Below are 12,845 nucleotides of genomic sequence, written 5' to 3'. Positions count from 1 at the left end.
TCATCTCTGCACACTGAGCCATCTTCGAGGAGAATCTCCTTTGGAATCTTCTTTTGTCGCTGACTCCTCACTCCTACTTTTCCGATGGACTTCCAGAATTCAGTATGGTTTCCATCGCACATCTTCTCAAGGTCCTTTAACACTTCTGGACACACCGATCGAACTGCTTCTGATGATTTTTTTAGACTGTCTTAAATATCTTCTCCACGCCGTTTCAACAGTACACATACGCATTCTCCAGGACCAACCACAGAATTTGCAAGATCTTTGCACCATTTTGCAGCAACAATGGCGTCGTCCTACCAATCATGTGTTCACAAGCATCACAAGGTCCATGCGGAGGCGTTGTGTGGCAGTTGTGAAAGAAACATGGCCATACACGCTACTGAACTTGTGTGCCATCAGATTCTCGTGCTTGGGACTTATGATTTAAACTGTTGATATTATTACCGAATACCATAGGTGCTTGGAACAAATAATGGTTACCGCCGTTAATTAAAATCCTTCTTTGGACAATAATGATTAAAAATTACCTTCTCTGATACATTTGTCCGTTGTATATCATATATGGGATTAAGTTTAAAAATGTGAATTTTTTAGTTTGACTCAGTGCATTCTCCCCTAGCCTAAAGGGATCTACGCTAGTTCTGGAGTAAATAGTGAATCTCACCCTCGTGTCTTTTGATATCAACTATATCAACACTCGTTGATAAAAGTGGGAAAAAACTCCGAGAGTGACATTTAATTTGTCATCCAACATCATTCTTCCAACTTTTTCAGTTTGTAGACGGTAATAAAGCAGTGTCTTAAGTGTAAAAATTACTGCTAACAGCTTGCAGAGCTACTCGTGATGTCATTTGATTGTGGCGTCATAATAACTGGTCACCACAATGGTCACCACGTTTAGCCATATTCAGCCATATTGCGTTATGGGTTTCCCGCATACAAGACGAACAATGAAATCATGACTTGAATTTAGACTTGGCTTTCTGGCGTTATGTAACTTTAAGAATAAAGATCACAAGATTAAACTGATGTATACATATGGACATATATTTGCGTTGTATTAGTAAAGTATAAGACATATACACACATAGACACTCTGAATTTATAAACAGACGTAATTGTCTTTTGATAAAAATCGACAGAAACATGAAGAATTTGTTTGAAAGAATTATTTTGATAAAAGGAACCCCAGTGGGATGGAAATGTCAGCCTGAACCTGTTGAACATTCTAAGTTTGTTTCATTTGGGGCTATAGCATTACAGTAAGGACTGCGTGGAAGGAAAAAAATATGGTTCAGGGACTTTATCGCGTCGTGATCTTAAGAGTTATGCAATTTGATATGAGGCATTGTAATGTGATCTTATAAAAGAGATCATCATTGAAAGATATGCAGTCGAACCCGTGTACTCGCGTGTACCGATATGCAATCCACCTACTTATACACACGTATACTGAACATATACAGAATTTCATTGTCCATTATTCAAAATGAACCCGTGAAGATCCGGATTAGAGTGAGTGAGTGAGTGAGTGAGTATGGTCTTCAGCGGCTTTTAGCAATATTCCAGCAATATCACCGCGGGGGACACCAGAAATGGGCTTCACACATTGTACCCATGTCGGGTCTTCGGCGTGACGAGCGAACGCTTTACCCACCAGGCTACCTGACCGCCCTGATCCGGGTTAGAATAGGCCTTCAGCAACCCTTGCATGTAAGAGGGGATTAACAGGAACAAGTGGTCAGGTTCACTGACTTTGCGGCATGGGGCATGTCATCGTATCCCAATTGCGTTGGTCGATGCCCTTGATGTCAATAACTGGATTGTCTTGTCAAGACTCGACTATTTACAAACCACCGTCATATAGCTGGAATAATGCTGCCTGCGGAGTTTAACATCAAACAATCAAACAAAATCTATTATTGAACACACTCCAACAATGAGAAATTAAACTTCTTATTTTCTATATACTTAGATTAATAATTTAATCATTTGCGTTGATTTCTTGTCTGACACACGATGCACATGTTCAAACTGTTAAACTTTGAATATAGCGCTAGGCTATTTCCTTATTGTACAGTGACTGAGATTAGGTTCTAATTTTAGTTCTTTTTTAACTACCCTGTATGTCCTAAGGTTGTTTCCTGTGTCTTTGGTTGCATTAGCATCTGAAGAGTTTCCCTGAAGAGAGAGTCTAATTTAGACTTTTCTGTCTCTTTAAATGCTGGTGCTAGCAAATCTGAACTACTTTTATTTATTTTTTTTAAAATAGATTGAGTTGGTATGACAATCCTGTTTCTTTTTCACCAAAGTCCAGTTTCCACACTTGCCAAACTATGCTGAAAATTCCAGACTCGATCGCAGCGCCACCAGTTGCTTTTACGAGTTATGTCCTATGTTCTATGTCCTTCCTATTGACAAATCAGATTCCACATCTCATATCACGAGCAATTGTTTCAAACAAAATGGCGGCGCCAGTTCAAGATGATCTAATCAATAATACATAGATCCCACCGGGAGGCAATTAACCAATAGGGCGCCATCTTCTGCCCTAAACGCTTATGTTAACCAAGGCCTCAAGAGCCATGTGTTGTATTGGTTTTTGTCTACGAAGGCGACTTTTTTTAAATTTTAGGTATTAGCATGAAGGCGTATCCCGGTGAGAGGTCGAGGTCTGAAATGGGTTAAGAACAACTCAAGGATGCTCTGACACACGCCAATATCGTGGTGGTGTCTAACTTTTGAGGTCGTTCGTACAAGCAAAACATTTAGGAATTCGATTAGGGAAGAGGTAAAAAAGGGACACTCTGGCATACGCGAATGTCATTGGAGCGTTATTCTGCAAGCAGTGCCTTACTTTTGACGGGGTTGGTACTAGCAAACCATTTGAGGATTTGAATATGTCAGAATAATTTTGCGTATGTTTGTACGCGCGACACTTTGAAACTGCCATTGCTGCTTACTTCTAAATTTTAATTTAGACATATAATTTGCAGTAGTATAGATGACGGGGGTTCTGGACCACTTCTACTGGAGCCAGATTTATATACCTATACCGCTACTACAGAGGGAATCATTTATGCCAAAATGATGATGTGATTCAATGATCGTCATGATTCGTATGAAAATAATCATCAAATCTACTATAGCCCACGAGGATATTGGAAAGGTATAGGAGCAATACAAAAATTGGCCAATGTGGCTAAGGTATCTAAAGATGTGGCCAAGGATTGGCTAAAGAAACAAGCGATGTGGCAAATATACTTATCGGCATCGCGTTATATATCCAAGGAACAAGTTTGATATTTTTACAACGAATGAAGTTCACCAGGCTGACCTCTTGTAAGGTAAGATGCAAAACGTATAAATATGCTTTAACCATAGTGTATGTGGCTAGTCGCTACAAAGAGGCTGAGCCATTAACTTGAAAGATTCAACAGAAGTAGCTAATATATAAACGCGGACCACTAACATGGCCCAAGTTATTTCAAGTAGATCCTGGTCGTGAGTTTATGGGATCAGTAACTAAACTATTAACAAAGCACGATGTTGAAATCAGTCGTGGTGAAAAAGAGGCCCTCCATAGTCAAACTATCATTGAAAGATTTAACCGGACATTAGCGGAACGTTTGTTTGGCTGTCAGTATGGGATTGAAATGAAATCCGAACGATTAAGATCAACCGAATGGGTGACACGATTACCGGATGTTGTATCAGCGCTGAATAATGAAGTACCGAGTTAAATAGGGAAGAAATCATCCGATGCGATTAAAATGAAATCTGTGACTTCCGAATTTTCAGCACAGAGGATAGGCAAAGAACAAAAACTTCCGGATAGAGTAAGCGTAAGATATTTATACCAGCTTGGTGAACTCGAAGGAGGCCAACGTCGCGCAACCGATCCGATTTGGTCTCTTAAGATAAATATCATTAGTCAATTGGTTATGAAAGAAGGAGAGCCTATTCTTTATTATCATACAGATGGACCGAGCAGGGCATTTGATATTATATGTGTGTATCGGGTTTACTCAGATCATATCCTTCCACTAATTTCTTATAAGCCTTAGAATACCGAGCCCTTAGACAAGCAAATAGTGGTATTTGTGTATTTGGTCTAGGTATTTCAACTGTTTTGCTTGCAGACGACACAACTCTTGTGAGCACCTCGACACGAGGGCTTCAAAAAGCACTTGATACAGAACATTCATATGCCTCAGAGTGGCGACTAACGTATAACCCTTCAAAAAGTAATGTTGTTGTGTTCTCTAAGACAAAAAAACAAAAGTGGTTTGGACTTTGGACAATGATCGGCTATATTGATAACTGTAAACTTCAGCTGCTTGGCCGCTTATGTAACTTAACCTGTAACAGTTTTGTTACACATCTTTTTTGTGCATACATTGCAAATCCAACTAATCCTAAATCTGTATGTGGAGATTTATTATCAGTTTTTTACAAGTATAACCTACGAAAAAACCTTTGTACATATATAAGCGGTGGTGTATTTCCTACAAAGAGAAACTGGAAACAACTGGAAGAAAATATGTGGCGCAGAAAAGTTTCAATCAATACAGGTCTTTCACGCTTCATGCTAATACACACAAAGCTTACTCACCATATATTATGGGAACTAGCATATCTGTACCCAGAACAGAGGTCAAGTTTAACATTTTGTGATAGAGTTTCATCACGTAACAAAACTTCCAGGGACTGTTTATTGTGTAACAAGCATGCCTTTGATTATGATAATCACATCATATTGCATTGTGAAGCTCTACTGCAGGAAAGAAATGAACTGTTTTCAACTTTTATTGATCTGCTTGATGTTGAAACCTATGTCCAGTTGGAATTACAAGATGAAGAAGCTATGTTGTCATTTTTCTTTGGTGCTGATACTCACTCCTCACAATGTATTGATATAGTTACATGGGAATCTGTTATACTGATATTTTCTGCTTATGTACTTACACTATAGCTAAAGCCTTACCTTGATTATGTCATCTGATCTAACCTTTTGTACTGTGTGAATGGCATGACACTGGTGCTACTGTTTTGTATTGTATATATGTACAGGTAATATGAGTTTGGGGGAATACGTTTGATTAATTATGTATAATCTTCGGATTAACTTCTGGAGGAAATAAAGAAGCTCTCTCTCTCTCTCTCTCTCTCTCTCTCTCTCTCTCTCTCTCTCTCTCTCTCTCTCCACTAAGTTCTTATTAGCCTTAGAATACCTTTTCGCTACCATCGATATACCATCTCTTTATCCTTTCTCAATAAACAAGTGCATATCGTAATCCGTGAGTAGTTTTAGTTTTACGCCGGTCTTTTTCAACAATGCATCGCACGAAAGTCCAGGACTGGAATAGTACCATGCCGGATCCAAGCTACGGCGAGTAACACTACATCGGTTTTGTACAGATCGTGATAATCGCCTAAATTCTTACAACCTAATTTATCCCACACCGTCAGAGCGTGTTCATAATCGGCATCGGTTATTTTAGATTCTGTTAAGTTACTATAGAATGATTCAAGGGGTGGTAATATAGTTTCGTTGAATCTTGAACAATCATCCATATATTCGTAAGGATATACACCTTTTCTCAACAACAAATGACTTGTTAAACGATCGGTATATTGATTTGTTATTGCAAAGTCATCGGGATTGTTTGCATTAGCTAAATTGTCCAGGGAAGTTAACAGAAACTGTACGGAGTCTATGAATCTAAGCCCATTACTTTGTTTTATTCTGGCTTTTGCATCCTTGTCTGTATAATGTATAGTTTTAGTCAACGAGAATGATATGTATTTTTCCATACTATTAGGAATGCATGTTAAGCCGCCGTCGGTTTTTGAGATAGCTTGCATAATGACATGAGAATCATATCCTCTAAGGTTATGAAACACAACGGGGATGGGTATTTTTTTAGAATTCATTTTTAGTTTCAAGTTACACTCATAATGTGCGGCTCCTTGATAACTACCCGTGACGTGACAATGATCTCTCACAGAATCCCCATTCAAGGGTTTATTACAAATATGACAAATCGTTGACTTCTCCCTCGTAATACACATGGGTTTCTTACGTGATAAATTTTCCCTGACTATTCTCTCTTCGTTTTGTAGGCATTCTTGGAGCTTTCCCGCAGCATCGGGACCTCCGTAAATCACAGTCAGGTTTGTTTTCCCATCATACCTTACAATTATATATCCAAACACACAATCTACATTCAGAATTGTATTCGGTATTTTCTATGGGTTTGATAAGCACTTCAAAGTCTGCGTACATTATGTATGGTACTGGTATTTGATTACAATAATTGTAAAATTTTAATATATTTTTCCCTTTTTTAGGCATATCGATCCTGAAAGCAGTCCGTCCGAAACCTCTGCAGTCTTTTTTATGCACTTCTAATAGATCTTGTCTGCTGTACCCATGCAAGCAACTTCACAGAAACATTTCTTTTCCTTATGGGTTGTTTGATTGTATAATAGCCTGCTTAAACTCTTTATCCATGTATAATGATATTTACATTTTTTTTCAATTAGAAATGTATTGATTCTGAGAATATGTCCTGGGGCGGAGCTTATCCTGTGTACAACAATTCCTTTAGAAGAATGTCCAAAAACATTTTTAACTAATTTATTTTGCTTTTCCACCTGATCAATTTGTGAGATTGGTGTAGGTTCGTCGATACCATCAAAGTTGAGTCCATTGTTTTGGGGATAGCTCGAAGGTCTATCTGGATGTTTGTCTGTGGGGAACATTGCAGATCTTATCATAATTCTTAAACAGCCATCATCTTTATTTATTACATTAACTATAGCTTTTTTCTTCTTATAATACGGAGTAAATCTATATAAGATCTACCTTTGAAAGGCATATTATTTGCTATATCTAAATATATACTATCGATTTTATCCACACCCCAACCCGAAACTCTATTAGTCAAGTGTTCTAAAGTTTCTTTATCCTCTGAATTGATGCATCTAATGATGTGGTTCAGTTATAACTTCTTGATTGCTCCGGAAATAAGGTTCGGTATATTCGGCGTTATTTTACTCAATGACATGTTAACTGTTAGCTGGTATTTTATGCTACTTTAATCACCTAACTCCTCGTTAATTTTGCTCGATACGATGGGCTTAACGTCATTAACATGAATGTTGGAATTAATATCCATCTTCCAACCTCTTAGATATTTACCAACGACGGCTGTGGGTACAAATTTTAACTCAAAGGGTTGATTATTTTTATCAACATTGGGTTGATTATTTTTATCAACATTGGGTTGATTATTATCATTGTCATTCTTAGCCTCGGCCATTATGTCATCCAAAACAATTATATTGTTGTTTCAAGCATCCAAGAAGTCATCGTCGGTAATATTGTATGGTATTCCCTTTACAAACTTCACTTGAGGTAACTGTTCACTCATCAGTTGATAGAGGGGTTGTCATTGAGTATAACACCAGATAATGTGATTAGATCTAGGTTGAATTAATCCTTGCAGTAATAGGTTGTACAGAAAATAACTTTTGCCACTCCCACTTGGACCAACGATCATTGCATTCGAAGGGATTGTAAACTTGAAGGTTTCAGGTGGTAAATGTGGCGGCGGTGGTGGCGGTGGCGTCGGCGTCGGCGGAGTGGTCGTTGAATTATACCGCGGCGGCGGAAGTGTTACTGCGCTAATAGGTGATGTTTTGGGTGGTATGGTCCATGAACATGCTTTTTATGACGAAGTAAAACATCTCTTCTAGAAAAAGTCTTTCCACATTCTGAACAACATGTTAATTCCATGATAGCCTATATCCAAATAACGCTGTTATGATGCAAAGTTAATTTATATAGCCCCTGAATTCTATCTGTTGAAGAGTTTCAAAATGTTTACACCATCATTGCAGACAAGAGGCATTCTTTCTCTCTCGTTTCAAAGCTGCTTTAGCTCTATTGACCCAAGATTGTGTTTCAGACACAAACTTGATTTTCAGTTGAGATGGATTCAGCTTATTAGAATTCTTGTTGTGTCTATTTCTTCTGTTTGCTTTGTACAAAACGGTAGGATCATGCATACTGGGGCCAGCTTGCTCTCTAGCTAATTGACTTGGCAACGGCGAAATGAGACATACAAAGTTGTCTGTTCTTTATATAGCCTGCACGTCGGTCTCCGGGATCCAACTGTTAAACTTGGTAGGAAACCCCATCCATTTGACCAATACCTCCTTTCTACCAGTTCTCTTTCTCTTTTTCAACACTTTCTCTACCCACCATATGGTGTCTGCAGGTTTGTCCACTTTTTGTAACTCATTCCCATAGAATGTTCCTTTCACAGGATACTCTGTCATATCTTTCACTAGGTACACGGGTATACCACCTCTGTAATAGCGTCTGTAAACAATACAGATCTCCTCTGTCCATTTCTCTTGAAAATCCCTTTGAAATACATGTTTCAAATGGGACAGTCTCACTTGTTCACCTAGTTTGAACTCGAATGGTTTCTTTCTTTGTCTTGAGTGATATATTTAGTTTTAATAGATTTTTTCAATTGTTGATGTATTGTTCTGTCCATACTTCAGCTTCATTTTTCCGGTGTTATGTCACTAGGAGCACACTCTTTCAATGATCTGTGAGGTCAGTTATTGTAGTCCTTTACCAAGTCTTGTAAAACATCTAAATAATGATAGGTCTGTTGAAAGGTAAAGTACCTATACATAGTTGTCTTAAGAGTTCGAATCACTTGCTCACCATAAGACGCTTTGGTTTCATTCAGTGTAACATAATAAGTGATGCCTTTTTATTTTAAAAAGGCTTTCACTTTCCTGTTGTCAGACTCTATCCCCTTATCTGACTGAATAATATTAGGTAAATCAGTCTGAAGAAATATCTTTTTCAAAGCTCTGATGACATTATCAGGGGTTTTATTTTTCAATTGTTCAACCCACAAATACCGAGTAAAAATGTTAATTACAATTAGTAAATATTTAACACCATCATTGTCTGCAGCGATATAAGATACATCTGCTAAATCTATATCCCATCTGTCATTTAACCCTGAAGCCTCGTCTCTATTCCGCTTGAATTTATATCTCAATGGTCGCTGTAGCATGTGAGCATCTTGAGAAGCAAGCCACTTCTTGATGTGATGTAAACTAATATGAAATTTTACCTTTTTCTTAACGATATAATAGAGCTTATTTGGTCAAGAAAAGGATGCTTGGTGTTTAGGGTTATAATGAATGTTAGACAAGTACACTTTCCAACCGTCTGCTGACATGGTTACGCTTGAACTGTACCCAGTGCAATATTCACACCACTTATATATAGTCAACTGTCTCGCATTGAGAGTCTTGTTGACACAGCTGTCCACGTCTTGAGTAAACAGCTTTCATGAAGGTTAACCAGCCGACCACGATAGATAGGCCTATACTATAGCACAAAAAGGATGTTTGTTACCTTAGATAATTGTCCTCTTGCTATGATTATCAAAAGGTATGTTTACATCATGTTTGTATATAGAGTTTTTACACACAGTCAGATCGACCTTATTTTCGCGAGGGAATTCCCAGATATTGCACCATGCCTGGCTATCTCATTCGGTCGTTTTCTGTGACGTCATCGTGCACCACCGGTGAAGTGGTATGGTTCTGTCAGTTAGTATTCATCACACTGCAGCCAAGCCTGAGACGGGAGGGCATAATCTGACAGAATCTTGATCCATAATTTGTATCAAAGTATATACCATTCCTATCATTGCTTTTTATAAAACTTTTAAAACTTCATAAGCTACTGGCATTGGTGTATTCAATAGGTAGTGAGTTCCAAATATTAACTGTATCTGGAATAAATGATTTGGCGTAATTATTTGATTTACACTTTGTGGTTTGCAGCTGTGAGCAGTTTCTCAAATTATAATCACTTGCATCCGACATTCTATTTGGAACTAAGGATGAGAGCTTATCCGGTACAAGATTGTTAACCATTTTATAAAAAATATTTAACTTTTGAAAATGCCTTCTTTCTTCAAATGTTTCTTTATAAAGTTTACCATGACTCGTGCCACGAACAGACCCACAAATAGTTCTGAGTGCATCTAGATTTAGTTTTTCAAGTAGTAACACCTGCTCTTTTGTGCAGTTGTCTTATATGTGGCAACAATAATCAAATATCGGTAATATGAAAGATTTATACATAGTTTCCAGTGTATTTCTATTTTAAACGATACTTGAAGCTCCTCAGACAGTTAATCATTGGACTGACTTTCTTGACTAGGCTATCAATGTGATCGTTCCACATACAATCTTCTTGGAGAGTAAGTCCTAGATGTTTATGAGAATGAACTTCCTGAACAGTAGTGTTACTCATTTTCCAAAACTGGTTTTACATTTGGATTAATCTTCCGGGAAAATTGGATAGGTACTGTTTTATTACGGTTGAAATAGACCTGCCAGTTTTCTGCCCAAAAGGATATTCTACTTAGATCGTTATTCAGACAATGTGCTGCTGTATTCGGGTCATTTACCACGACATATAGGGATGTGTCATCGGCAAACAATCTTATATTACTATCAATATCGTCTATAATGTCGTTTATGAAAATTAGAAACAGTAGCGGTCCTAAAACTGACCCTTGTGGAACTCCGGCCATAACTGGTCGTAATTGTGAACTATACCCATTGATAACAACCCGTTGGCATCTATGTTTTAGGTAGCGTTCAAACAATCTCAATAATTTCCCTTCAATACCATAGGATTTGAGTTTATGGATAATGCCTTTGTGTCAGAATTTATCAAAGGCCTTACTAATGTCGCAAAAGACTGCTCTGATTTCTTTGCTTTTATCCAATTCTCTAGCAATACAATCATATAAGTAAGTCAGCGGATTAGTGGTAGAATCTCCTGGCATGAAACCTGATTGAAGATTTGTACATGTAAGCAAAGTATTATCTCTTAAGTAATTGGAAACATATTTGAAATATTTTGGAATAATTTAGCCACACAACACTTGAGAGCTATAGGTCTATAATTACTACATTCATTAATATTACCTTTCATATAAAAGCCACAACGGAAGCTTCTTTCCAACTTACCGGAAAAGTAGACTTATCCAGGGATACATTAAACAATTTAGCCAGTGGATATGATATCGCTGAAGCACTTGATTTCAATAATCAATTGCCGATACCGTCGGGCCCTGTTGCTTTAATTACATTAACAGATAGGAGAACATCTTGAGCTTCCTTTGTTGTTAGAATGATAGTAGAGAGCGATTGTTCTGTTTTAAGCTTAATATAAGGGAGGGTTTTATCAGGATATTTAGCAGATGCCTGGTCAGAGATATAATTGTTCATTACATTTGCAATATCTCTTGTATGATCATATAGTATATCGTTGTAATTAATGGGAGGAAATTTGGTATTACTGGTGCCCCTTAGATATTTTTTAAAGAGCCGCCACCATTTTTTTCATTAATTTTACTATCCATCTTGAGTACATATTTTCTCTTTGCATAGCGAACATAGGAGATAACACGGTTTCTTATTTGACAAAATTTAGTCCAGTCAGAATCTATGTTACGCTTGTTAGCCTTATGAACTCTGTTACGTTTCCTGATCAGAAGACGTATCTCACTAGTGATCCATAGTGTATCATTAGGTCTAGTTGTTACACATTTGTGAGGAATATGATTATTACATACGTCAGTAATTGTCCAGGTAAAACATTCTGCCATAACGTCAACATTTCTGGATCATAACAAATGATCCCACTTTGTCACAGTTAAGCTATCAATAATTTCTCAGTTATCAGCCATGTTGTAATTATAGATTTTTCTTTTAAAATTTGCATTGCTAGGTATGTTTGCCTTAATTTTTACGAATATAGGACAATGATTACTGCATATTGGATCGGATACGACCGAACTCCACGCACTGTCTGCATTAGTTACGAACAGTAAATCAATCAGAGTTCTGGAGGTAGGTGTAATCCTGGTGGGCTCAGTTATAATGTGGGTCAACCCATATATTGCTTGTAAGTGATCTATTTTGCTCTTACTTTCTCGAAGAAAATCTAGATTAAAGTCCCAACCTATAATAGTTGGTATATTCAAATCTATTGCATTACATATTGACTGATCTATCAACTCTCAGTAAGCCTCGCTCTTATCTGCCCTACAGAATGTCCCTGCTACGTATTTACTTGTCTTGCATCTTACCTTACCCATAATGCTTCGATTCCATTTACGCACAGATGATCCATGTTTTAAACATATAAATTGTCTTTTACATGTTTAGCTACACCCCCGCCTCGACTTGGTCGATCTTTTCTAATTCATGAAATTAATGCCGTCATGCAGCCAAGTTTCGGTTTAGCAAATAATATCGAATGAATGAAATTCAGTGCACAGTAGATCTACCTTGTCCTTTAAACTCCTTACATTTAGATGAACAATCTTTAAATTACCATATTTTACTGGCCCAGAGTTTGGGTGAACATCCCCGCAACATACGGGAAGTATCAATACTATGATAGACGTTCTTAGCTTATAGATATAACACAAAGAGAGAAACAGCAAGTACTTTGTAAATATGCAAGATGCCTTGCTATAAAGACTAGAAGCAAATAATCCCACCGCCTGTCTATCTACCGGCATCTTTTTTTAACAGAATATACTTGTTTTCTGTAGAGGCAGGCGGGGAGGTTACGCGCGAAGTATAAATTTGCAATGCTGAAGTGTACTACATATAACCAAAAACTGACAACAGAAAGTTGAATGAAAACTACAGAGAGAAAGAATGTCACAACAATCACAGACAAAACATGACCAACAAAAAATGAA

The sequence above is a fragment of the Haliotis rufescens genome, unplaced genomic scaffold, assembly GCF_023055435.1.
Source record: "Haliotis rufescens isolate VD_foot unplaced genomic scaffold, xgHalRufe1.0.p SCAF_15, whole genome shotgun sequence".
Taxonomy (NCBI): Eukaryota; Metazoa; Mollusca; class Gastropoda; order Lepetellida; family Haliotidae; genus Haliotis; species Haliotis rufescens.
Note: the sequence above shows the minus strand (reverse complement) of the source record.